Consider the following 2,408-nt stretch of genomic DNA (forward strand, 5'->3'; position numbering starts at 1 on the left):
CTAACTATGAGCATGTTAACCTGATATGTTATGTACTGCATTTTATTCTAGCTTGCATAGGGTATTATTAGATCATGGTTTTATTTCTGTACTCTGTTTATTATTTGTTATTTCAGATACTGAAATACTGCCAGCATCATGCTATCATGAAGATACTGCTAGCCAGGCTAAAAAAATGCACTTTACTTTAGGCTCCTGTTTGGACACTCCTAGTAAAGAGTACCCCTGTTGTGTTTACATCCAGATGCAGCTAATGCTATGAACCAACATCAAGAAGTGAGTTCTTTATTTCTACCATGCATATCCGAGGAAAAGGCCATCTCGCTCAGAGAATGGTTAAGGCACAACACGCAGCCCGTCATCCAGGTGGAGCAGAACATGCGGGATACAGCAGTGTACAGGTCAGTAGGAATGCACTGAGGACACTCCTCTAATGTAATTTTGCCTATGCATGCGCCTCATGGTACTGTATCACCTCAGTCATTAAAATTTAAACTACAGACCTCTCAAAAGAAACTAATTGGACTACTACACCTATGACCCTGCTTATTATGTTGGGATGGGATGTACTAAGGCAGAGTACAGCAAACTTAGGAGTGGTGGTTCTAGATACTCAAGTGACCAGTGCCCATATACCTGTCATACTACAAACGTGAGGGCACATAATCTGCAATTGCCCTGAGGGCTTTTTGTGTTATCCATTTAACATTGTTGGACAAGCTATGCTGTACTTTTTGCAAAATGTTAGTAAGTACAGTAGGCTATTCTTTTATACAGGGCCATGTTGATTAGGGAAGACAATTGGGGCATTCTGGAGACCCGCCAAGAGTTCCCACACATTTTGACTCGAGGCATGGTAAGTTACAAAAGAGTATACATGCATTGTTTATAACAATCTTTATCAACTATAACATTTAATCTGTTTTTTTTTTAATAAAGATTGCACAGGACTTTGAGATCCTGCATGAGGCTGCACCCAAATTCTTTGAGACCTGGCTGCCTGTTTATGGAGAGGAAATCTTGGACCTGGCCAGAAGAGAAGGGAAGCTCCTCTACATGTTGGATGGATTAACACCTGGTACTATATTGTTATATTATACAGCAGATAATGCAAATTTACATTTAGCAGGTGTTTGTTTTTGCTACTAAATGACAATCATTCATGTGCCATTCCACATATTGATGCATATAAAATTGTGTTCCTACAGATGCTTTGGGGGAACTTGCCCGGTCCCAGTTACCAGCACTGCTTCCACCAACAGTCTATAAAAATAACAAGAAAACCATTTAGCACACCATCCAGGAGTCCAATTTGGCGTTTATAGACCATCAGCCTGTAAGTCCCTCTGCATTTCTGCATGTTACTCATTTAACCACTTGAACCCAGCAGCCATATTCTGGGGGGGGGGGCGCATTGACCAACAATAGCACATCTGCAAGGAGGAAGCCATGCAAGGCACCTACCTGCTCATCGGGAGTAATTAGGGGTTCTTGCTCAGTCTTGCTCAGGGACACTTGGACACAAACGTTTGGCTAGCCCGGGATCAAACTGGGACATTTCTGACATTGTGAGCTGGTAGATCAGATATTTTTGGTGTAGATGGGAAAACGGTGGTGCAGAGCCTGGCTGCTTGTTATAGAATTATTCCGAAAATGAATTTCTCAACCTGCACTGTATCAGCCACTGCAATCAGTGAACGCCATTGTCTTGCTTACTCTTTGTATGTCGACAATCTTACTTTGGTTGATGTATATATGCCTTTTGTTTATTTCTTGCTCAGGTTGGAACAAACATGGCGGAGTACGTCCAGCAAGCAAGGGCATCAACAGAGTACCCCTATGTCCTGTCGCTGGGTAACGACGTTCGAAAGTCATCCCAGGCGTTCGTCATTCTGGCTGGGGAGGCGTTGGAACAAAACACATTGCTGCAGGCGGTCGATGTCTGTTTCAAGATTTTTATGTTTTTAATATCCATTACCCGAAACAGTGTGCTCCTGTTTGGGAATTCCTTCAAAATGCTGTCTATGGAATAGCAGGAAAGGAATCCAAACCCGTGACTTTTTTGCGTTCATCGATCGCTCAACAATTAGACTTGGACATTTATGTAATGTCTAATTGAGCGATGTCATGTTTTGGATGTCCTCTCTCGCTGCCCAGGTGGATGGGCAGGGGAAGCTGTTGATGTGGAGGATCTGGTGAGTTGGGTGTGTATTTGTGCTGAAGGTGACGTTATTGCACTGTTCTAAGTGTTCATTTTATACCTCATGTTATAGCACTTCATTCTAAGTGTTGTTCAAACAGATTGCACTGTATATTTGGAATGAGCAAATTATGCTGAAGGTGAGGTTTTTGCACTGTCACTGTTATGCTTGAAGCATATATTGAAAAATCTACCTATTACTGAAGCA

The 2,408-nt window shown here is 42.2% G+C and overlaps 1 long non-coding RNA gene across 1 annotated transcript; it reads left to right on the forward strand.

Annotated features, from left to right (window-relative positions):
* Positions 1–309: 309 nt before the first annotated feature.
* Positions 310–2,077, forward strand: LOC310868020. Its single transcript, XR_014570050.1, has 5 exons — positions 310–401; positions 778–856; positions 940–1,078; positions 1,209–1,336; positions 1,782–2,077. It is a non-coding gene; the product is annotated as an uncharacterized lncRNA (long non-coding RNA).
* The last annotated feature ends 331 nt before the right edge of the window (positions 2,078–2,408 follow it).

The sequence above is a fragment of the Protomyctophum parallelum genome (assembly GCF_964188405.1).
Source record: "Protomyctophum parallelum genome assembly, chromosome: 12".
Taxonomy (NCBI): Eukaryota; Metazoa; Chordata; class Actinopteri; order Myctophiformes; family Myctophidae; genus Protomyctophum; species Protomyctophum parallelum.